General features: G+C 52.7%; 5 non-coding genes and 1 pseudogene across 5 annotated transcripts; 3 read left to right on the top strand and 3 right to left on the bottom strand.

Moving 5' to 3' along the window:
• The first annotated feature begins 1,656 nt into the window (after positions 1-1,656).
• Positions 1,657-1,847, top strand: LOC122695962. The gene has a single exon (XR_006341685.1). It is a non-coding gene; the product is annotated as a U2 spliceosomal RNA (small nuclear RNA).
• A 1,646-nt stretch (positions 1,848-3,493) lies between these two features.
• On the bottom strand, positions 3,494-3,684 carry LOC122695955. Its single transcript, XR_006341679.1, has one exon. It is a non-coding gene; the product is annotated as a U2 spliceosomal RNA (small nuclear RNA).
• A 4,359-nt stretch (positions 3,685-8,043) lies between these two features.
• On the bottom strand, positions 8,044-8,179 carry LOC122695904. Its single transcript, XR_006341640.1, has one exon. It is a non-coding gene; the product is annotated as a small nucleolar RNA SNORA51 (small nucleolar RNA).
• A 2,233-nt stretch (positions 8,180-10,412) lies between these two features.
• LOC122693245 lies at positions 10,413-12,759 on the top strand (annotated as a pseudogene).
• A 3,691-nt stretch (positions 12,760-16,450) lies between these two features.
• On the top strand, positions 16,451-16,641 carry LOC122695954. The gene has a single exon (XR_006341678.1). It is a non-coding gene; the product is annotated as a U2 spliceosomal RNA (small nuclear RNA).
• Positions 16,642-18,280: 1,639 nt separating this feature from the next.
• LOC122695961 lies at positions 18,281-18,471 on the bottom strand. The gene has a single exon (XR_006341684.1). It is a non-coding gene; the product is annotated as a U2 spliceosomal RNA (small nuclear RNA).
• Between the last annotated feature and the right edge of the window lie 5,561 nt (positions 18,472-24,032).

Raw genomic sequence — 24,032 nt, 5'->3', positions numbered from 1 at the left:
CGGGAGACGCAAGAGGCGCGGGTTCCATCCGTGCGTGGGGAAGATGCCCTGGAGGAGGAACAGGAAATGGCAACCCGCTCCAGGATTCTTGCCTGGAAAATTCCATGGACAGAGGAGCTTGGCAGGCCTACAGTCCACGGGGTCGCGAAGAGTCGGGCGCGACTGACCACCACCACCCAAGCCCGGGAAAGCACCTCCCGGCTGGACGATGTAGATGTTGAGGGAGAAGAAGACGACGACCTAGAGGAAGATTTAGGAAATTATTTCATAAGCCCTTTCGGCTCAAAATGGAAACGATATCTTCTTTAAATGGATAAATAGGACGATATAAAAACGGAACCTTTAAACAATGCAATCGTCATCACCTTAAGCAAAGCCCAACTGAAAAGCCAGCAGGAATAGGGAAGAGGGTCGAAGACCACCGACAGGGAGGTTATTAATAGCTCACAGAGAGAAAATGTAAAGGCTTCTCTGGAACAGGAGGGGACCCTCAACTTTATTTACCCACGAGAGAAAACCGCACATCCGAGCCAGGCTGGAGCACCGTTTGCACCTAAGAAATCCACCCCTCGCGCTCCCCCCCTACCCACTCCCGCCACCGAAAAAGCAGTCCCAAGTCTGAGGCCACGCGGGGTTGTTGGCGAGGCTGGGGGACGAGGCGCTGCCGGAGAACGCCTGCCCTGCTCTTCCAGTCGCCGTCCCCGATCTCCCGAGCTTCAAGGCTCCGTTGCGGCGAGGGTGGCCGGGACCGCCACGGCCCCGCACCGCCTTGAGGGCACAAGGGGCACCCGAGCGGCCTCCGCAGGGCGCGGTGCCCCGGAGCCGGACGCGCTTCGCAGACCCTTCAGTCCGTGCACCCGGATTGGAGCAAATTCCACGGGAGCGCATCACGCAGTGAGAAACGGAGCTGCCAAGTGATCGCGACGGGCAGGGTTCCATTCCAACGACTGTCCCCCAGGACATCGCTTCTCAGGACGAGTCCCCCCCCACCCCCACCCCGCCGCACCAGGGGGCCCGAACTGTCGGGCAGAAGACCGGCGGGTGAACACGGACGCGAGCAGAGCGGCCCGGAGCAAGGAGGGGCGAGGGGGTGTGGTGCTGGCCGTTAGAGCCGCGGACACCGTGACGGGCGTCGGGCACTAGCTCAGCGTGTAGGAGGCAACGGTTGCGAGTGCAGCGCGAGCCGGGGAACGAGCGACAAAAGCGAGCTCTTGGTTTCCGGGGCTCGATCCGTGAGAGCTGCTTCCGTGTCAGCGCTTCCCTCGCCGTCTCCGGCAGCCGCCCCTGGGTGGGGTCTGCCGCAGGAAGCGCACGGGGCCAGGAGGCCGGGAGGCGGGCTCCGGGTCTGGTGTGGGCTCGGGGAGCGAGGAGGCGGTCCGGAGGGTGGAGTCCGCCCGCGGTAGCCGCGCCCCCTCGGGCGGCAGAAGGCGGAGCATGCAGATTAGAAATGGCTGTTCGGCGCGGGAATGACGGAACAGTTAAGGACATAGAACTTGTCCTCACAAAGGTAGAGGACAAAAAAGTCTGCACAGGAGTCCGATGAAAGCACTGTCGACGACGCAAAAGGAATCAGACAAGGAGTGTGGTTGAGGGTGCTCACCGTGGGTTGAATGGGGATGGAGCGAGGGCGGCTGCGGCCAGGCGGAGCTAATGGGTATCGCTTCTCGGCCTTTTGGCTAAGATCAAGTGTAGTATCTGTTCTTATCAGTTTAATATCTGATACGTCCTCTATCCGAGGACAATATATTAAATGGATTTTTGGAGCTGGGAGTTGGAATAGGAGCTTGCTCCGTCCACTCCACGCATCGACCTGGTATTGCAGTACTTCCAGGAACGGTGCACCCCCCTCGGGGGAAACTAATACTGGTACAACAAAAACAGACGTGTTTAGAGGTGGCTTGCAAAGCCTGCACGTGTCGAGATAAGAAATGATCAGAGTACCGTAGGTCTTCCGAAGTCGGTGTTTTCTTTCCTCACTTCTTAGTTCCCAGCGCTTGCGGAGGAGCTTTTTGATCTCATTGCGTTCTTCACGGGTTTAGATGAAGCAAGCATTCTGTATTCTTCGCAGGTATAGATGATCCAGGCTTTTTTTTTTTTTTTTTTTTTCTTTTTTAAATCTCTGAGAGGGGAGATTGCTCGCTGGGAGGCTTTCTACCGAGAGTTTGCTTCGTTTTAGAGGTATGGGTTTCCATTTCTAGCCGCAGAAGCTTCCCGCCCCCCCCCCCCCCCCCCCCTTTTTTTTTTGCTTAAAGGCGCCCGCGTTCGGTAACTTGTTCTTACTACGTGTAGTTTTGAAAGGGGCCGCAGTTTAGTGACACTCCATTAAGACGTTTGGAGGAGGGGGAGGTTAAGGTTCAGCTAGCTGAGGCCCTGAGGCGGAGACCCTCCAGCGGGCCTCAGGGGCACAAAAGTGGCTCTAAGTGCAAGCACGGGCATACTTTGAAGCAACTCAAAAGGATTTACACGTAATGCCCGAAAGCAAGCAGTAGTTGGTAGACATTTAGTGAGGGAGAGAGCTTTCTCCCACTGCTGCTCAGATGGCGGAAGCTAGTCGAATTCCTCAGTATGAAAAGGAATACACGGAAGGTATTAATTAGCGAATGAGGGGGAAATGAAAGCACTACACCAAGTGCTGAGCTGGAACAAGGATTCCAAGGAGGAGGCTTAAATGCTAGTGGGATTACGTGAAATGTTCGTGTTCCTGAGAGAACTGTTGTAGCAGGAAATAATGAAGACGTTCCATTTTCAAGGCCAACCGGTCTTGACCTTATACAGTCAAAACCTCTGGCTCTAAAAATACCACCATCGTGTGCTTTCCGCTAAGTGATAGACGGCTAGATTTTCTGGATTTAGAAAAACTCCAACCCCTCAAAATGAGGAAATCTGTGCAGCTGACAGGCTAAAAGGAGCGCGCTCGCTCTTCACCAAAATGGAGCAGCCGGTCAGAACTGACTCCAGGTATGAGTCCTGGGCGGCGGCGGCCATCCTCTCCTGCCTTCTTTCAACGTGATGAAGGCTCCCCGAGCGTTGGAAACTGTGAACGACGCACCCCGCACGCGATTCCATTTGGCTGCGGCTAGGGAGGACCCTGACCCCAGTTGGCCCGAGGATCAAGCATCAAGGCCGCTTTCACCCAGCGCCAGTATCAGCACTTGCTTGAGTCTCGCAGAAAAGCAAAAAGATTCAACGGGGAACAGCCTGTACGAGACGTTGAAAGAAACGAAGAAAACCCAGGCAAAGAAAACCTTCCCCTGCTTGTCCAGGGGCGAGTAGCTATGCGCCGTGCCCGTGCCCGAGCCCGACACATGTACCAGGCTCTCAAAGTCAGTGCCCTACAACGACTCGGCGGCCAGTGGCTGCTAAGAAAAGCCAGCAACAGTAACTGCAATGGCAACTGAGAACCAACAGCAAGTTTCGCTAAACTACCACTGTTGAACCCGCCCAGCCCACCTCGCAGTCAGTCTGCTTTTGATACACACAGATTATTCCCCGAAGGGGGTGCACCGTTCCTGGAAGTACTGCAATACCAGGTCGATGCGTGGAGTGGACGGAGCAAGCTCCTATTCCAACTCCCAGCTCCAAAAATCCATTTAATATATTGTCCTCGGATAGAGGACGTATCAGATATTAAACTGATAAGAACAGATACTACACTTGATCTTAGCCAAAAGGCCGAGAAGCGATACCACCGTCTTGGCCTTGGCCGCTACCACCCTCTCCTCACCTCCATTAAGCTCACGGTGAGCAAAGTCAGCCTCAAACGAAGGCCCGCCCTCTCCCCTAGACTGCACGGTGTCCTAGTGCCACAACTTCTAAGACGTCCATCGTTCGTCGGATCGTTTCGCTTGTTGGGCGCCTTTAGGCTTTCTGTTCTCCCACGGCACCCCCGCACCAGCAGACAGACGATAAATTTGCATGCCCCGCCCACACGCACGCCTTCTTCCTGCTCCCCGTGTGCGCCGTCTTGCGGTGGAACCGAAACAAGCGCGTGGCCCAACGCTCCCGGAAACGCCCAGACCGAGAAAGACGCAAACCGTTCCAAGCGGGTTTTTCTTTCCGGCATTTCTTTTTCTTCTTAAGATTTTTTTCCCCCGAACACATAGCTACGTACCCACCCACCACTCATCATCTTACTGTTATTTATTGTGTACACAGACACAGATGAGTCGGCTGTGTTGAAGTTCTCTTTTTACTTTCTAGATTTTAATTCGTCGTGATTTACTATGGCTTTCTTTCCATGGTCTCTTTTCTTTTTCTTTTTGGCTACCCGGGCTCTTCTACGGCTCATGTGGGAACTCAGTTCCTCCAGTACCGATAGAACCCGCGGCCTAGCTTACATTGGGAGCGCAGGGTCTTAACCACTGTACTGCCAGAGAAGTCCCTGCAGTCACTCTTTTCCGTCTCCCTCAGACTCTCTCGGTATTTTTATTTGGCATTGCTGGACAGGGGGCCAAGATATTCGCGACACAATTTGGCTGCTCTTCCGCCAGCTGCTCGCCAAGAAGGCTTCCACGTAGGCCTCCTCGGCTTGATGGGAAGCTCCGGGAGAGAGAGTGGGAGGATTTCTCCCAGTCCAGATTGCTGCGGACTCCTTGCCATAAGGCCGTGCCCCATCACAGCTGACCTGCCTTCTTGGCCGCTCAACTGCAAGCCTGCTGTGATCCCATGGACTGTAGTCCCAGCATGCTCATCTGTGCCTGGTATTCTCGCTGCAAGAATACTGCATTGCTTTCTCCAGGGTTCTTCCCGACCCAGGGATCAAACCTGCCTTACAGGCAGATTCTCCTGCATTGTAGGCAGATTGATTACTGTCTGACCCACTAGGGAGCCCCCAAACTATATAATCATAATATAATTATCTGGCTCCAGGGGAGTGATCACACCATCCTGGTCATCTAGGTCATGATCTCTTTTGAATAGTTCTTTTGTGTATTCTTGCCACCCCTCCCCCCCCCCCTTTTTTTTTTAGTTCTACCACTTTGTTGCTACCAACCCATCTCCCTCCACCCTCGGGCACACATGCTCAGTTATGTAATCCCATGGCCTTCAGCCCGCCAGACTCCTCTGTCATGGACTTTTCCAGGCAAGAATACTGGAGTGGGCTGCCGTTTCCTTCTCCACTGCCACCCCTTCTTTTATCTTCTGCTTTTGTTAGGCCCATACCATTTCTATTATTTATTTTGCCCATCTTTGCAGGAAATGTTTCCTTTGTTTCTCTAACTTTCTTGAAGAGGTCTCTAGTCTTTCCCATTCTAGTGTTTTCCTCTATTTTTTTTTGCACTTATCACTGAGGAAAATTTTCTTATCTCTCCTTGCTAGTCTTTGGAAATCTGAATTCAAACGGGTATATTTTTCCTTTTCTCCTTTGCCCTTAGTTTCTCTTCTTTTCTCAGCTATTTGTAAGGCCTCCTCAGACAACCACTTTGCCTTTTTGCATTTCTTTTTCTTGGGGATGGTCTTGATCCCTGCCTCCTGTACAATGTCATAAACGTCCATCCATGGTTCCTCAGGCACTCTATCAGGTCTGAATCCTTGAATATATTTGTCACTTCCACTGTATAATCATAAGGAATTTGATTTAGGTCATACCTGAATGGTCTAGTGGTTTTCCCTACTTTCTTCAATTTAAGTCTGAATTTGGCAATAAGGAGTTCATGGTCTGAGCCACAGGCAGCTGCCAGTCTTGTTTATGTTGACTGTATACAGCTTCTCCATCTTTGGCTGCAAAGAATATAATCAATCTGATTTCGGTATTGACCATCTGGTGATGTCCATGTGTAGAGTCTTCTCTTGTGTTGTTGGAAGAGGGTGTTTGCTATGACCAGTGTGTTCTCTTGGCAAAACTCTATTAGCCATTGCCCTGCTTCATTCTGTACTCCAAGGCCAAATTTGCCAGGTATTTGTTGACTTCATACTTTTGCATTCCAGTCCCCTATAATGAAAAGGACATCTTATTTGGGTGTTAGTTCTAGAAGGTCTTGTAGGTCTTCAGGGAACTTTTCAACTTCAGCTTCTTCAGCATTACCGGTTGGGGCATAGACAGACTTGAATTAGTGTGATATTGAATGCTTTGCTTTGGAAAGGAACAGAGATCATTCTGTCATTTTTGGGATTGCACCCAAGTACTGCATTTCGGACTCTTTTTTTGACTATGAGGTGATTCTTGCCCACAGTAGTAGATATAATGGTCATCTGAATTAAATTCGCCCATTCCAGTCCATTTTAGTTCACTGATTCCTAAAATGTCGATGTTCACTCTTGCCATCTCCTATTTGACTACTTCTAATTTACCTTGATTCATGGACCTAACATTCCAGGTTTCTGGATACTGCTCTTTTCAGCATCGGACTTTACCTCCCTCACCAGTCACATCCACAACTGGGCGTTGTTTTCGCTTTGGCTCCATCCCTTTATTCTTTCTGGAGTTATTTTGAAGAAGGAATTCATAGGGCCAGGACTCCATCTCAGGCCTATCTGTGAGGATTATGCTCTGCTGACTCTCCAGTGGACTCTGAACTCTCTGCTTAGTGCCTGTGGGAATGACAATGGAAGGATAAGACCCCCTCCAGACAGGGGAATCTTGAAGATCACATCCAGGTTACTCATCGCCTAAGAGGAAACATACCGTAATCACCCCTGTCTCCGGACAGGTCATAAACTTTTTCCGTATCTATCAGGATGTAATCACAGGCTTATCGATTTTTAACTGGTTGGAACGTGACCACAAGCTTATTGATTATTAACTGTTTGGAATGTAACTGCGGGCTTATTGATTATTGACTGTTTGGACACATAACACGTGAATGATGGGGTTATTGTAGTTGTATTTACCCTTCCTTTGTTTATGTAAGTCTCAAGGGAATTGGGGTGGTGGGTTTGGACACGTACACATGGGGTATAAAAGATTTTCACAAATGCTGGTCGGGGTCCTTGGTTAAGAGGAAACTCTGCCTTGGGCCTGCCGCTGTAATAAACTGCACTCCACTATCTGCATTGTCCTTCTGAGTGAGTTTGCTTCCCGAAATGCGTGGCTATAACAATTTCTCCACTCTTCTCAAGTAGCATATTGGGCACCTATGGACCTGGGGAGTTCATCTTTCAGAGTCATATTTTTTTGCCTTTTCATAGTGTTCATTAGGTTCTCAAGGCAAAAATATTGAAGTGGCTTGCCATTCCCTTCTCCAGTGGACCATGTTTTGTCAGAACTCTCTGCCATAACCCCGTGGCCCTACACTGCATGGCTCACAGTTTTGTTGTAGCCACGCGTTCCGGGAAACAAACTACTCAGAAGGACAATGCAGATTGTGGAGTGCAGTTTATTACACCAGCAGGCCCAAGGAAGAGTCTCCTCTTAGCCAAGGACCCCGACTGACTTTGTGAAAACCTTATATACCTTAAGTGTACTGCTCAAGCCCACATCCCAAAATTCCTTAAACCTAGCCTGCAGAGTGTTAAAGGGAGATACAGTCACGTTATAGCCATGATTCATAATCAGAAGGGTCAGCTGGTTACACATTGTAGCCTACACCAATCAGTGCCATAAAGATTACAAAGGTGATACTACATGGGGGATTATTACATTCTTTTTGGAGATGGGAAACCTTGATAGGGAATCTGGTGTTTATCAGTCCAGGAGGCCAGTTCAGGCATAGGTATGTTATCCCCATGGCTAACAGGCACATAGTCCAAAGCTCACCAAAAGTGTAGGATGGACTTTCCTTCTTTTTCAAAATGGAGTCAGCTCGGCCTGTTTCTTTCCTCCCTCAGTTTCATTGAGTTAGACAGGCTGTGGTCCATGTGATCAGTTTGCATAGTTTTCTGTGATTGTGGTCTTCATTCTGTCTGCCCTCTGATGGATAAGGATAAGAGGCTTATGGAAGCTTCATGAGGGGAGAGACTGACTGTGGGGGGAACTGGGTCTGTTCTGATGGGCATGGCCATGCTCAGTAAATCTTTAATCCAAATAAGCAATTAATCCAATCCAAAGTATTTAATCCAATTAAACTAATTTTCCAAAAATTATTATTATTATTATTATTTTTTCCATGTCTCCCCATTCACAATACAGACCAGGTAAAGGGCCTGCCTGGGCTGAGGTGAATATGGGGTGGATTTACTCTGCCTCCTCTTTCTATACAGTCAGTGTAAGAACACAGCCTGTGGTAAGCATCGGGAGGCCCAAAAATTATTATTAACATATTTACTTTTGGTTGCACTGGATCCTCTTTTCTGCGCACAGGCTTTCTCTAGTTGCTGCCAGTTGGGGACTACTCTTCTCTGTGTGCAGGCTCTAAACCCATTGCCTTCAGTAGTTGTAGCACAAATGTTAGGGGAAGCACACTGATTGAAACCACCCACCCTGGCCAGGCACCATAGTAACCATTTGCATGAGTTGTTTTATGACAGGAGATCCTGATAAGGAATACGGAACTAATAACCCACCAGCAGCCGGAAGAGTTTGGGAAAGGTCGAGAGGAGACACTGCCTGTCTGTCCACTTCCCAGAATCCCTCTTGCTAGCATCCATCTTGGCTGAGCCACGTGTGCGCCACCAGGAAAGACTGAATTAGAATTGTCATGTGAGTGTATGTTCCTCGGCTCTTTGTCTTGTCACAACAAAAATTTGGAGTGACGGACATTAAAGCCCCTTGGCGGGTCACAGCTCTCGGAGAACAGACTGTGTTATAGCTCTCAGGTCTCGAACAGACCGTGTTATAGCTCTTAAATAAACCAGTGTTACAGCTCAGTGTTACAGCTCTATTTATTTAGATAATAGTGTGAGGCGAGCAGAAGTAACACAGCTTAGATTAGGAGTAGGCCTTCCTACTTGGTAAGATTATCAGGCCACCTGGATACAACCAATTACCTTTCGCTTAACACTGACCGCTGTTTGCCAATTAGGACCAATTAGCTTTCACTTAATACTGACCGCTGTTTGCCAATTAGGAAATTAGGAACGGGGCGGAAACCCCCAGGAAAGTCCCGCCCGCGTGAAAGTTTTGACCAATGAAATTGCTTTGCAAACTTGTAACCAATCCGCTTAAAACCAACTACCAACTGGCCTGTGCTCACCCTATAAATTTGTGTAACAGCTTGGGCTCGGGGCTCTCTGACCTGCACCACTGCGTTGGATGCGGCAGAGGGCCCTGGCTCGAGTCAGTAATAAACTTCCCCTTTTTGCCAGTTGCATCGTCTTGGAGGCCTTCTCTCTTCCCGCTCGGGGATTCGGACATTGGGCATAACATTTGGGGGCTCATCCGGGATCCCTTGACCGGGGGAAGAGAACACTTCCAGGACAGAGGGGAAGGATAGATAATAGCACTGGTGCTCAGGAAAACTCAGGGGGCCCAAAAACCCAGCGCTGTGTTGTCGGCCGACGTTTGTCTGTCCGTGTGTTTGTCTTTGGCTCTCCGTGTTTGTGTGTGTGCCGGCATTGTCTCAGGCAGGACAGGAAAGTCCAGTGTAAATCTGAGGCCCTGCTGTGAAGCAGGAAGGTATCTGGCACAGGAAGTCCAGTGTAAATCCGAGGCCCTGCTGTGAAGCAGGAAGGTATCTGGCACAGGAAGTCCAGTGTAAATCCGAGGCCCTGCTGTGAAGCAGGAAGGTATCTGGCACAGGAGAAAGCTTTCTGTGTTGTCGGCCGACGTTTGTCTGTCCGTGTGTTTGTCTTCGGCTCTCCGTGTTTGTGTGTGTGCTGGCATTGTCTCTGGTCTCGTTCCTACTCTTTTCAGGAGTTTCAGTGAACAGGCGAATGGTTGTGGGGGCAATTGATGAGTCCCGGCCAGGGCTACACTCTGGCGGACTCTGAAGGCCCTACAATAAGTGAGCCTCAGTAACTAGAGCCCGACCAGGTGAAACTCTCCTTTCACTACAATTGTCAGCAGCTGTTGCAGGTGCTCTTCACCACAGAAGAATGGGAGCGAATTCTGGCAGAAGTGCGGGAATGGGTCCCAGGGGCCGACGGGAGGCCAGCCGCCCAGCCTCATCTCGTGGACGAGGGGTTTCCTCTGTTGTGGCCTAACTGGGATTTTGAGCGAGCGGAAGGTAGGGAGCGTCTCTGAGTGTACCGCCAGACTCTGATGACTGGCCTGCGGGCCGCAGCAAGGAAACAGACAAATTTGGCAAAGGTAAATTTAGTAAGGCAAGAGCCCACTGAGAGCCCGGCAGCCTTCCTAGAGAGGCTGATGGAAGCTTTCAGGCAATATACACCTATGGACTCCCAGGCTGAGGAGTCACGCGCTGCAGTTCTGTTAGCGTTTGTAAATCAGGAGGAAATTACAAAAGATAGAGGGATTGGGAGAATCTGGGGACCCACCAGGAGTCCCATTCGTTTTTGGTGATACCAGAATGCCCAGCCCCTCTACTTGGAAGAGACTTGTTGACTAAAGTTAATGCTCAGATTCATTTTGGCCGATGGCATTCCCTGTGGATATGTTGGATAATTGCAGTCATGAGGAACTGGAAAATTCTGCTGAAGATTACATGTTAGATCTGAGGTGTGGGGACCCTGAAAATCCGGAATGTTTTCCTATTAGCCTGTCAAATGTAGGCTTTGTACCTCTGTATGGTGGAGATCAGACCCAGAAAGTTCTTGCTCTTTTTGCACCTGAGGACTCACTCACAGCTGTGGCACTTTACCTTGCTGATCAGTGGTGGGCTATTGATGATATTGTGAAAACATCTGTCCCTTCTAGAGAGGGGCTTAAGCAAGTGAGAACTCTTGGGGAGAGAGTGGTTAAAGCAGGAAATGGAGAGAAATGAGATCCCATTCCTGTGTCATAGCAGTACTGATTATGCTAAGATTCTGTGGAAGAAAGGAGAGGCCATTGGGTTTTCCTACAGAGCTGGGAGAATGACAGTCATGGATGGACTTGGACAGCTGATACATGTCTTATCCCTAGCCTTAAGGGATGAATAAATACCCGTTGGCCTGGGCTGAAACGGCAGGGATGGGACTGGCCAAACAGAGACATCCGGTCGTCATCGAGCTAAAGGCCGGGGCAACTCCTGTGAGGGTGAGACAGTACCCCATGAGCCAGGAAGCTCGGTGGAGGATCACTCCCCACATTCGACGTCTCATGGGTGCCGGAATTCTCAAGCGGTGCCAATCCCCTTGGAACACACTCTTACTGCCAGTGAAGAAGTCAGGGGGGACAGATTCGAGAAGTCAACAAACGGGTGAGTGATATACACCCCACTGTCCCTAACCCGTATACCCTCCTGAGCAGTTTGCTGCCTGAGTACACTTGGTACACTGTGTTGGACTTGAAAGATGCCTTTTTCAGCCTACCCCTGGCGGCCCAGAGCCAGGAGATATTTGCCTTTGAGTGGACCGAGGGGGAAGGCCAACCGGTACCCGCCTCCCACAGGGGTTCAAGAACTCCCCTACCTTGTTTAATGAGGCTTTGAGTGAGGACCTCTACGAATATCAGACTTGCCACCCAGAGGTCCTTCTGCTACACAAATAGCCTGGCAAGAGGTCACCTATTTGGGGTATAAAATCAGGCAGGGGCAAAGGTGGCTAACCCAGGCCATGAAGGAAACAATATTGCAGATACCAGAGCCCAAGACCCCCCGCCAGGTGAGAGAGTTTCTGGGGACTGTTGGATATTGCAGACTGTGGATCATGGGGTTTGCTGAGAAGGCCAGGCCCTTGTATGAGGGAAGTAAAGAGACCCCAAACTGGACTTGGACTGAGCCAATGAAACAGGCTTTCCAGACACTCAGACGGGCCCTACTAGAAGCCCCAGCCCTTGCCCTGCCTAACCCAAATAAGCCATTCCAGCTATTTGTAGCTTCATGATTGCAGCGAGATACTGGCGGAGGCCCTGACGGCACGAAAAGACTTAACTGATGTACCCCTAGACAACAGTGAGCTAGTATGGTTCACCGATGGGAGCAGCTATGTAAAAGACGGGCAAAGGAAAGCTGGAGCCGCCGCGGTAGAAGAGTACAGTTGTGAATATGGCTCCGTGAAGTTTTATGCACTGTGTGGCTTTGGTGGGGTCTTAAGTTGTGGTCTGACACACACTGCTGTTGTTCCTCTGGATTTAGTGAAATGCCGCATGCAGGTGGACCCACAGAAGTACAAGGGCATTTTTAATAGATTTTCAGTTACACTCAAAGAGGATGGTTTCCATGGTTTGGCCAAAGGATGGGCCCCGACCTTCATTGGCTACTCCCTGCAGGGGCTCTGCAAGTTTGGCTTTTATGAAGTCTTCAAGGTTTTGTACAGCAACATGCTTGTAGAGGAGAATGCCTATCTGTGGCGCACATCACTGTATTTGGCTGCCTCTGCCAGTGCTGAATTCTTTGCTGACATTGCTCTTCCTCCTATGGAAACTGCTAAGGTTCGAATTCAAACCCAGCCAGGTTATGCTAACACTCTGAGGGATGCAGCTCCCAAAATGTATAAGGAAGAAGGCTTAAAGGCGTTCTACAAGGGGGTTGCTCCTCTTTGGATGAGACAGATACCATACACCATGATGAAGTTTGCCTGCTTTGAACGTACTGTTGCTGATTCCGTGGTGTCTGTGTTGAATAAAGAGAAGGGTAGCAGTGCCTCTCAGGTCCTCAAGAGACTTGGATTTAGAGGTGTATGGAAGGGACTCTTTGCCCGCATCATCATGATCAGCACTCTGACTGCACTACAGTAGTTTATCTATGATTCTGTGACGGTCTACTTCAGGCTCCCTCGCCCTCCTCCCCCTGAGATGCCAGAGTCTCTGAAGAAGAAGCTTGGGTACACTCAGTAGATAAATGAAAGCAAAAAATATGGACTGAATCTGCATGTTGATCAGTGTTTGAGGAAAATGCAACTGGACAAGAGATAATCCAGGCTTGCAAAGCGTGCCAGCTGATGAGGACAGGGAAAAGGCAGCACACGGGAACGAGGTACCAAGGGGAAGAGCCAGGGCAACACTGGGAGATAAATTTCACTGAGGTAAGACCAGGCAAGTACAGGTATCGCTATCTGTTGGTTCTGGTAGATACTTCTCAGGGTGGGTGGAAGCCTTCCCCACTAAGGGAGAGACAGCAATAGTGGTTACTAAAAAGATCTTAGAGGAGATAGTGCCTAGGTACGGGCTGCCAGTGACTATGGGCTCTGATAACGGACCTGCCTTTGTGAGTCAGATTGTACAAGGGCTGGCCCAAGCTCTGGGGACGAATATAATCCCCAGAGCTCAGGACAGGTTGAGAGAATGACAAAGTTGGCAATAGAGACTGGCGGGGACTGGGTGACCCTCCTTCCCTTCGCACTCTTTCGGGCGCGTAACACCCCTTATAAGCTGAATCTTACTCCTTTTGAGATTCTGTATGGAAGACCCCCTCCTGTGTATTAGAACCTAGATGGAAAGGCCCTTATGTTGTTCTCCTTACCACTCCTACTGCTGTCAAGGTCGACGGGATTGGACCCTGTGTTCACTGCAATCACGTGCAGCAAGCCACACCGGAAGAGCAGAAAAAAGCACGAGCAGAATGGAAGGCAAGTCCTCACCCGTCAAATCCTTTGAAACTGAAACTCGTCCACCGCCGGGAGGTCTCCTAATTCTTCTGCTGATTGCAGGAGCTGGAGCTGTGTAACCTCTTGTGATGGGCCCCGGGAATGGGACATAGGAAACAGAGATTTGGTAGCCCCGAGTGTGGCGCAATCTGCAGGGCCAAGTACCTCAGATATGGGTGCAATTTAACCAAGGTTCACTATCTCTGCAAGGCCAAGGGCTTTCCTCCCTACGAGCTGCTGTAGATGACTTGATTTTTCTCCAACAGGGTAGGGTCTGCGAGGTTCTATGCAGACCATACAAGAGTGGTAAGAGAATCAGTCAGTCACTTAGAGAAGTCTTTGACTTCCTTGTCTGAGGTGGTCTTGCAGAATAAGAGAGGATTAGAGAGAACGGGAAGCCCAGCAGAGATGGTTTGAGTCTTGGTTTCAACACTCCCCCTGGCTGACTCCACCCTCCTGGGTCCACTTATAGTGTCAGTGGCCCAAGATGGAAAAGAGGAAGACTCCTCTACTTGAACAACAGACAGGGGGGAATGTGAGGTGAGCAGAAGTAACGCAGCTTAGATTAGGAGTAGGCCTTCCTACTTGGTAAGATTATCAGGCCACCTGGATACAACCAATTACCTTTCGCTTAACACTGACCGCTGTTTGCCAATTAGGACCAATTAGCTTTCACTTAATACTGACCGCTGTTTGCCAATTAGGAAATTAGGAACGGGGCGGAAACCCCCAGGAAAGTCCCGCCCGCGTGAAAGTTTTGACCAATGAAATTGCTTTGCAAACTTGTAACCAATCCGCTTAAAACCAACTACCAACTGGCCTGTGCTCACCCTATAAATTTGTGTAACAGCTTGGGCTCGGGGCTCTCTGACCTGCACCACTGCGTTGGATGCGGCAGAGGGCCCTGGCTCGAGTCAGTAATAAACTTCCCCTTTTTGCCAGTTGCATCGTCTTGGAGGCCTTCTCTCTTCCTGCTGTGGGGGAGAGGGAGGGAGCAAAAAAAGGGGGAGAAGAGGGCTTTGGCTCCTCTTTTATATGTTTCTCTGTCCCTGGGCCTGCCTTATGTAAATTGGGCTTAGGCTGGAGCGTTGTTTGTTTTACCTGAGGTTCTCACTCTGGTCCTCGGACCTTCCTTTGTTCTATTTTTGCGGGCTTTCCCTTCCAGGTCATTTAGCCACCGCCATTTTGGACTCTTTTTCCCTATTCTAACTACCTAACAGAATGATTGGCCAAAGACCACCCGGAAACTAATCCCATCACCATAAAACCCAAGACTGCAAGCCACGCGGCAGAGCAGTTCTCCTGGGTTCCCTTACCCTCCTGCTCTCCACCCAGGTGCCCTTCCCAATAAAATCTCTTGCTTTGTCAGCACAAGTATCTCCTCGGACAATTCATTTCCGAGTGTTAGACAAGAGCCCAGTTTTGGGCCCTGGAAGGGGTCCCCCTTCCTGCAACACAAAGACTCAGTAGTTGCTGCTGGAGGGCACTAGAGCACGGTAATTTATAACTTAAATACTGTGCTCTACATCAAGCTTTTTCCTAGGCATAGTTATGTTCTCTCAGGGTCAGAATTTTGAGAAGTTAGCTTTGTCTAATTGTCCAGGGCAAGGAGAATCCCAGAATTGGGAGGAAGCTCATTACTTTCAGGGTAAAAGTGGTAGAACTAAAAAAAAAAGGGGGGGGGGAGGGGTGGCAAGAATACACAAAAGAACTATTCAAAAGAGATCATGACCTAGATGACCAGGATGGTGTGATCACTCCCCTGGAGCCAGATAATTATATTATGATTATATAGTTTGGGGGCTCCCTAGTGGGTCAGACAGTAATCAATCTGCCTACAATGCAGGAGAATCTGCCTGTAAGGCAGGTTTGATCCCTGGGTCGGGAAGAACCCTGGAGAAAGCAATGCAGTATTCTTGCAGCGAGAATACCAGGCACAGATGAGCATGCTGGGACTACAGTCCATGGGATCACAGCAGGCTTGCAGTTGAGCGGCCAAGAAGGCAGGTCAGCTGTGATGGGGCACGGCCTTATGGCAAGGAGTCCGCAGCAATCTGGACTGGGAGAAATCCTCCCACTCTCTCTCCCGGAGCTTCCCATCAAGCCGAGGAGGCCTACGTGGAAGCCTTCTTGGCGAGCAGCTGGCGGAAGAGCAGCCAAATTGTGTCGCGAATATCTTGGCCCCCTGTCCAGCAATGCCAAATAAAAATACCGAGAGAGTCTGAGGGAGACGGAAAAGAGTGACTGCAGGGACTTCTCTGGCAGTACAGTGGTTAAGACCCTGCGCTCCCAATGTAAGCTAGGCCGCGGGTTCTATCGGTACTGGAGGAACTGAGTTCCCACATGAGCCGTAGAAGAGCCCGGGTAGCCAAAAAGAAAAAGAAAAGAGACCATGGAAAGAAAGCCATAGTAAATCACGACGAATTAAAATCTAGAAAGTAAAAAGAGAACTTCAACACAGCCGACTCATCTGTGTCTGTGTACACAATAAATAACAGTAAGATGATGAGTGGTGGGTGGGTACGTAGCTATGTGTTCGGGGGAAAAAAATCTTAAGAAGAAAAAGAAATGCCGGAAAGAAAAACCCGCTTGGAACGGTTTGCGTCTTTCTCGGTCTGGGCGTTTCCGGGAGCGTTGGGCCACGCGCTTGTTTCGGTTCCACCGCAAGACGGCGCACACGGGGAGCAGGAAGAAGGCGTGCGTGTGGGCGGGGCATGCAAATTTATCGTCTGTCTGCTGGTGCGGGGGTGCCGTGGGAGAACAGAAAGCCTAAAGGCGCCCAACAAGCGAAACGATCCGACGAACGATGGACGTCTTAGAAGTTGTGGCACTAGGACACCGTGCAGTCTAGGGGAGAGGGCGGGCCTTCGTTTGAGGCTGACTTTGCTCACCGTGAGCTTAATGGAGGTGAGGAGAGGGTGGTAGCGGCCAAGGCCAAGACGGTGGTATCGCTTCTCGGCCTTTTGGCTAAGATCAAGTGTAGTATCTGTTCTTATCAGTTTAATATCTGATACGTCCTCTATCCGAGGACAATATATTAAATGGATTTTTGGAGCTGGGAGTTGGAATAGGAGCTTGCTCCGTCCACTCCACGCATCGACCTGGTATTGCAGTACTTCCAGGAACGGTGCACCCCCTTCGGGGAATAATCTGTGTCTATCAAAAGCAGACTGACTGCGAGGTGGGCTGGGCGGGTTCAACAGTGGTAGTTTAGCGAAACTTGCTGTTGGTTCTCAGTTTCCATTGCAGTTACTGTTGCTGGCTTTTCTTAGCAGCCACTGGCCGCCGAGTCGTTGTAGGGCACTGACTTTGAGAGCCTGGTACATGTGTCGGGCTCGGGCACGGGCACGGCGCATAGCTACTCGCCCCTGGACAAGCAGGGGAAGGTTTTCTTTGCCTGGGTTTTCTTCGTTTCTTTCAACGTCTCGTACAGGCTGTTCCCCGTTGAATCTTTTTGCTTTTCTGCGAGACTCAAGCAAGTGCTGATACTGGCGCTGGGTGAAAGCGGCCTTGATGCTTGATCCTCGGGCCAACTGGGGTCAGGGTCCTCCCTAGCCGCAGCCAAATGGAATCGCGTGCGGGGTGCGTCGTTCACAGTTTCCAACGCTCGGGGAGCCTTCATCACGTTGAAAGAAGGCAGGAGAGGATGGCCGCCGCCGCCCAGGACTCATACCTGGAGTCAGTTCTGACCGGCTGCTCCATTTTGGTGAAGAGCGAGCGCGCTCCTTTTAGCCTGTCAGCTGCACAGATTTCCTCATTTTGAGGGGTTGGAGTTTTTCTAAATCCAGAAAATCTAGCCGTCTATCACTTAGCGGAAAGCACACGATGGTGGTATTTTTAGAGCCAGAGGTTTTGACTGTATAAGGTCAAGACCGGTTGGCCTTGAAAATGGAACGTCTTCATTATTTCCTGCTACAACAGTTCTCTCAGGAACACGAACATTTCACGTAATCCCACTAGCATTTAAGCCTCCTCCTTGGAATCCTTGTTCCAGCTCAGCACTTGGTGTAGTGCTTTCATTTCCCCCTCATTCGCTAATTAATACCTTCCGTGTATTCCTTTTCATACTGAGGAATTCGACTAGCTTCCGCCATCTGAGCAGCAGTGGGAGAAAGCTCTCTCCCTCACTAAATGTCTACCAACTACTGCTTGCTTTCGGGCATTACGTGTAAATCCTTTTGAGTTGCTTCAAAGTATGCCCGTGCTTGCACTTAGAGCCACTTTTGTGCCCCTGAGGCCCGCTGGAGGGTCTCCGCCTCAGGGCCTCAGCTAGCTGAACCTTAACCTCCCCCTCCTCCAAACGTCTTAATGGAGTGTCACTAAACTGCGGCCCCTTTCAAAACTACACGTAGTAAGAACAAGTTACCGAACGCGGGCGCCTTTAAGCAAAAAAAAAAGGGGGGGGGGGGAGGGGGGCGGGAAGCTTCTGCGGCTAGAAATGGAAACCCATACCTCTAAAACGAAGCAAACTCTCGGTAGAAAGCCTCCCAGCGAGCAATCTCCCCTCTCAGAGATTTAAAAAAGAAAAAAAAAAAAAAAGCCTGGATCATCTATACCTGCGAAGAATACAGAATGCTTGCTTCATCTAAACCCGTGAAGAACGCAATGAGATCAAAAAGCTCCTCCGCAAGCGCTGGGAACTAAGAAGTGAGGAAAGAAAACACCGACTTCGGAAGACCTACGGTACTCTGATCATTTCTTATCTCGACACGTGCAGGCTTTGCAAGCCACCTCTAAACACGTCTGTTTTTGTTGTACCAGTATTAGTTTCCCCCGAGGGGGGTGCACCGTTCCTGGAAGTACTGCAATACCAGGTCGATGCGTGGAGTGGACGGAGCAAGCTCCTATTCCAACTCCCAGCTCCAAAAATCCATTTAATATATTGTCCTCGGATAGAGGACGTATCAGATATTAAACTGATAAGAACAGATACTACACTTGATCTTAGCCAAAAGGCCGAGAAGCGATACCCGTTAGCTCCGCCTGGCCGCAGCCGCCCTCGCTCCATCCCCATTCAACCCACGGTGAGCACCCTCAACCACACTCCTTGTCTGATTCCTTTTGCGTCGTCGACAGTGCTTTCATCGGACTCCTGTGCAGACTTTTTTGTCCTCTACCTTTGTGAGGACAAGTTCTATGTCCTTAACTGTTCCGTCATTCCCGCGCCGAACAGCCATTTCTAATCTGCATGCTCCGCCTTCTGCCGCCCGAGGGGGCGCGGCTACCGCGGGCGGACTCCACCCTCCGGACCGCCTCCTCGCTCCCCGAGCCCACACCAGACCCGGAGCCCGCCTCCCGGCCTCCTGGCCCCGTGCGCTTCCTGCGGCAGACCCCACCCAGGGGCGGCTGCCGGAGACGGCGAGGGAAGCGCTGACACGGAAGCAGCTCTCACGGATCGAGCCCCGGAAACCAAGAGCTCGCTTTTGTCGCTCGTTCCCCGGCTCGCGCTGCACTCGCAACCGTTGCCTCCTACACGCTGAGCTAGTGCCCGACGCCCGTCACGGTGTCCGCGGCTCTAACGGCCAGCACCACACCCCCTCGCCCCTCCTTGCTCCGGGCCGCTCTGCTCGCGTCCGTGTTCACCCGCCGGTCTTCTGCCCGACAGTTCGGGCCCCCTGGTGCGGCGGGGTGGGGGTGGGGGGGGACTCGTCCTGAGAAGCGATGTCCTGGGGGACAGTCGTTGGAATGGAACCCTGCCCGTCGCGATCACTTGGCAGCTCCGTTTCTCACTGCGTGATGCGCTCCCGTGGAATTTGCTCCAATCCGGGTGCACGGACTGAAGGGTCTGCGAAGCGCGTCCGGCTCCGGGGCACCGCGCCCTGCGGAGGCCGCTCGGGTGCCCCTTGTGCCCTCAAGGCGGTGCGGGGCCGTGGCGGTCCCGGCCACCCTCGCCGCAACGGAGCCTTGAAGCTCGGGAGATCGGGGACGGCGACTGGAAGAGCAGGGCAGGCGTTCTCCGGCAGCGCCTCGTCCCCCAGCCTCGCCAACAACCCCGCGTGGCCTCAGACTTGGGACTGCTTTTTCGGTGGCGGGAGTGGGTAGGGGGGGAGCGCGAGGGGTGGATTTCTTAGGTGCAAACGGTGCTCCAGCCTGGCTCGGATGTGCGGTTTTCTCTCGTGGGTAAATAAAGTTGAGGGTCCCCTCCTGTTCCAGAGAAGCCTTTACATTTTCTCTCTGTGAGCTATTAATAACCTCCCTGTCGGTGGTCTTCGACCCTCTTCCCTATTCCTGCTGGCTTTTCAGTTGGGCTTTGCTTAAGGTGATGACGATTGCATTGTTTAAAGGTTCCGTTTTTATATCGTCCTATTTATCCATTTAAAGAAGATATCGTTTCCATTTTGAGCCGAAAGGGCTTATGAAATAATTTCCTAAATCTTCCTCTAGGTCGTCGTCTTCTTCTCCCTCAACATCTACATCGTCCAGCCGGGAGGTGCTTTCCCGGGCTTGGGTGGTGGTGGTCAGTCGCGCCCGACTCTTCGCGACCCCGTGGACTGTAGGCCTGCCAAGCTCCTCTGTCCATGGAATTTTCCAGGCAAGAATCCTGGAGCGGGTTGCCATTTCCTGTTCCTCCTCCAGGGCATCTTCCCCACGCACGGATGGAACCCGCGCCTCTTGCGTCTCCCGCATCTGCAGGCGGATTCTTGACCACTGCCCCACCTTCCTCTGGAGCACGGTGTGAATGAGCAAATTTCCCCTTCATACCACCTGTTTGAGATGCCGCCTGTAAGCCTCAGCGGCATCCCATGTGCATTTTGGAGTCATAGGCCTGGACGTGCCTTTAAAATGTAGCAGAACTCACGGACCTAACCACCTTTGATACGCCGAGGCCCCGGGTTGACCTCTCCCGTCCGTGCAGACGGTGGGTGGTACACCCAGTCAGACAGAGCCCGACGCTGAGAGGTGACCCTTCAAGGCCAAGTAGGAATCCCTTACACGAATGACCCTTCTCCGGAGAACGGATGCCGGCTCCGGCAGCGACGGGCAATGTGGAGGGGACCGGCCCTCTGCCCGACCAGGAGTCCGAGTGAGAAGGCTCCTGCCTTTACCCCTGGGACGTGGGTTTGCCTGACAGGACACAGCTGTGAGTGTCGGAGCTGGGGTCCGGGCTGCCCGCCTTCACCCCCGGTTCTGACAAACAGACGACCGGTCACTCACCACCCGAGACTCGACCCACCAGGGCCTGTGCTGGGACCCAGGGCCAGACACCGCTCCTGTTGCCCGGACTTGTCCCGCCCGGGAGCCGAATGGCCAGGACCCCCGGCGTGATGAGGAGGGGACCCTGTGTGCGCTCAGTCGCTCGGTCCCGTCCGACTCGTTGCGACCCCCATGGACGGTAGCCTGCCGGGCTCCTCTGTCCATGGACTTTTCCAGGCGAGTAACTGGAGCGCGTTGCCATTTCCTACTCCAGGGGATCCTCCCGACCCAGGGATCGAACCCCCGTCTCCTGCGTCTCCCGCCCTGGCAGGCGGATTCTTTGCCACCGCGCCACCTGGGAAGCTCTTGAGGGACCTGCTGAGAGGGTGGACGACTCGGTGCGGCTCCCACCTGGTGGGACCTCCTCAGGGCTCCAGGCCTCTCCCGGGTGGCTCGGGATCCCTACCCGGACACACCCAATGAGTGACCAGGTGCGAAGGACAGACAGGAAGCCAGCCCAGTCAGGAAGGCCTTCCTGACCCGGGAGACGGCCTCCAGGACAGGTTAGAGTTTCGCTGGGGGCGCTGGCGGTGCGCGGGCCGGTCACATTGACAGAAGGGGGGAACCTGGGGGCAAGAGCCTCCGGGAGGCGCTTGGCACGAGCGTCGGCCGGAACGCAGAGGTGCAAAGCCAGGGGGCGCGCTGGGCGAAGGAGGGCCGTGGCCTGCACCCCGCCGACCCGCCGAGACGCTGCGAGGGTGTGAGCTGGGCCTCACGGCTGCTCCGGGGAACGCCTGCTGCGAGTGGGCTCTCTCTTACACTCCTCATCCCCCAACCCCACGTCTCTCCCCTCACAGGCTCCTTCCGTATCCCAGACTGGGCCGGCTGGGTTCAGCTTCTCTGGGGGGGGAACCAGCACGGCCCTGCTGTGCCCCACCTTTACCCAGGCCGGAGCCCTCCTAGCTCAGATCAAGGCGCTTCTGTGACCCCTCTGTACGGTGCCCGTGTCCAGGCGGCTCTCCACCCGAGCTTCACCGAGGAGAAAGCAGCTGGCGGTGTGAAACAGAGGGTCTGACTCTGCCTTGAGGGTCTGCCCGAGAGCTGCTAAGCCTCGCCCTTCCCTCGTCCCCTCTCACGCCGGACCCCGGCAAGCTGATGAGAAAAGCCTCACGACGGCCGCCCCTCTGCTCAGCACTATCCACTTAAAAAAAGAAAGAAAGAAAAAAAATCCACAACCTAAAAGTCGAGACTTGTGTTTTATTCGGCGGGAATATGTAGGACCTCAAGCCCCGCAGTCAGCGTCTGAAGCGACCCTGAGAGAACCGCCAGGAGGAGGTGGGCGGTGGGGGGAGGAGCCAGGTGACACCCAAGGTTTGCCACAAACAAAGGGCGGGCGGTCTGAACGTCAAGGGGTGTCTCCTGTTCTGTACATGGAAGAAAACCAGGCATCCCGGGTGTAAGGACCTTAGCGCTTTTCTATACCTGGGGAGATGCTCGAGTCTGGGCTCACGGAAATCACTCCTTTGACACGCATCTCGGCTCTCTGGGGCCACCGTCCTGTGGTTTTCACATCCTGGGCTTCCTCGGGGCTCACCTGGAGGCAGTGGCTGTGGTGGGATGGCCGCTAGACGGCAGGTATTCTCTCAGTCCTGAGCGCCCGCGGGGCTCACCGGCTCACCTTCCCGTGACGGCCGCAGTCGCTGGTGACTGTGACGTCCTCGTTTACTGATGTGGAGGGAAGTGTTCCACTGCTCACCACCATCGGAACACCGACCTGGCCTCCTTTCCTGGCTCTTGGTCTGCCGCGGAGAGCCACCCCGCTCTCCCTGGGAAGCCTCCTCATGGGACTTGTCAATCTCTTCGGGGGGAATCTGGCGGCGGGGGCGGGTGGGTGGGGGTGGGGGGGGTCACCGGTCTCCGCACGCAGGACAAATTTGGGGGTAGGGGGATGGGGAGATGCGACCCGGAATCTATGGGGCTTGCGCTCAACGTTTTCCAGGACGGATCCACAGGCCTCCCCACCGGACTGGGCGGACTCCCGTCCGTGACACAACCCTCGAATTCGGTGTTTCCTCACCCGTCCACTGTCCACCAGAGTGCCTGTGGCGGGTTATACCCAAAACCGGTCTGGTGCTGTCCCACGCCGATTTCGACCGGCATCGGCAGGAGTGCATCGGACCCTTTCCCTGTCTCGGAGAAGTCCGTGTGTCAGAACACGAGGGCGTCTTGGCAGGGCTTCCGGATGCACGCCGGGCAGCGGGAGCGAAGCCCTTGACCTCAGACCGGGACTCGAACCCGGACAAGCGCAGGCTGGGACACCAATCCACGCGGCTGGGCCTCCGACCCAGCCAGAGCCCATCGTACCTGGTTTCAAGACCCGATGAAGCTCAGGTTCTCCACGTCCTATCGCAGAAAGAATTCAGTGAGAGACAAAGTGATAGGTAAGAAGTGGATTGATTCCGAGAGAAACACACTCCATAGGCAGAGTGTGGGCCATCCCAGAGGGCGAGTGTGGCGGCCTCCAAACGTGGCGTGGTTAGCTTTCATGGGCCGGGTAATCTCCTAGGCTAATGAGCTGATCAGCTGCTAGGCTAATCAACCCTGAATATTCATTGGAAGGGCTGAGGCTGAAGCTGAAGCTCCAATGCTTTGGCCACCTGAGGCGAAGAGCTGACTCACTGGAAAAGCCCCTGATGCTGGGAAAGATTGAAGGCGGAAGGAGACGGGGACCACAGAGGATGAGACGGTTGGGTGGCGGCCTCGACACAAAGGACGTGAGTTTGAGCCAGCTCTGGGAGATGGTGAAGGACAGGGAAGCCTGGCGAGCTGCAGTCCGTGGTCCCAAAGAGTCGGGCTGACCCAGCGACTGGGCACCGACGGTGAGTGGGAGGATCATTCCAACTATTAGGGGAAAGGGGTGGAGGTTTCCAGGAATTGGGCCACTGCCCACTTTTTGGTCTTTTGACAGTGCCTTGGAACTCTCATGGCGCCTCTGGGTATGTCCTTTAGCTTGCTGCTTGAGAATCAAGGTCCGCTTGAAGTTGAGTTCTCTGCCAGCTTAGACCCCATGGACTGTAGCCCGCCAGGCTCCTCTGTCCATGGGATTCTCGAGGCAAGAATACTGGAGGGGGCAGCCATTCCCTTCTCCAGGGGATCATCCTGACCCAGGCATCGAACCCGGTCTCCTGCACTGCAGGCAGATTCCTTTTACCATCTGAGCCACCAGGGAAGCCCATCTTAGACCCATGTGATTCTAATGAGTGTTTGTTGTGTCCTCGGGCTGTGCCATTCTTTCAAAAGCTATGCCCTGCCCCCTTCCCTTCTGTTTCGGAAACACCTGTGGAGCTTGGAAGTACAGCGAGACTTGGGCCCCGCCTGAGAGTCTGGTCCGATTG

Source organism: Cervus elaphus, chromosome 5 (genome assembly GCF_910594005.1).
Source record: "Cervus elaphus chromosome 5, mCerEla1.1, whole genome shotgun sequence".
In the NCBI taxonomy this organism is placed as follows: Eukaryota; Metazoa; Chordata; class Mammalia; order Artiodactyla; family Cervidae; genus Cervus; species Cervus elaphus.
The sequence above is the reverse complement of the archived record's forward strand: the minus strand, read 5'-3'. Positions and strand labels throughout refer to the sequence as shown.